We start from the raw sequence: 460 nt of genomic DNA on the forward strand, positions 1-460 counted from the left end.
CGACACAGTGTCCCACCCAATTCTGGTGGGCAAGCTGAGGGACTGCGGTATTGACGAATGCACGGTCACATGGGTGGCAAACTGGCTTCAGGGGTGAACCCAGAGGGTGGTGGTGCCCAGGTCAATGTCGACCTGGGAGGATGTGGGCAGCGGAGTCCCCCAGGGCTTGATCCTTGGGCTGGTGCTGTTCAACATCTTCATTAGCAACCTCGATGAGGGTGTGGAGGGCACCCTGTTCAAGTTCTCTGATGGCACCAAGCTGTGGGGCAAAGTGAATACACCGACAGGCAGGGACCGCATCCAGGCAGACCTGGATAGGTTAGAGAAGTGGGCGGATCTGAACAGGATGCGGTTCAACAAGGACAAGTGCAGAGTGCTGCACCTGGGGAGAGGGAACCAGCATTATGGTTATAGGTTAGGGGCTGACCCTCTCGGCAGCACAGAGGCAGAGAGGGATCTT

Source organism: Gavialis gangeticus, unplaced genomic scaffold (assembly GCF_001723915.1).
Source record: "Gavialis gangeticus isolate Ggan-Ray unplaced genomic scaffold, GavGan_comp1, whole genome shotgun sequence".
Taxonomy (NCBI): Eukaryota; Metazoa; Chordata; order Crocodylia; family Gavialidae; genus Gavialis; species Gavialis gangeticus.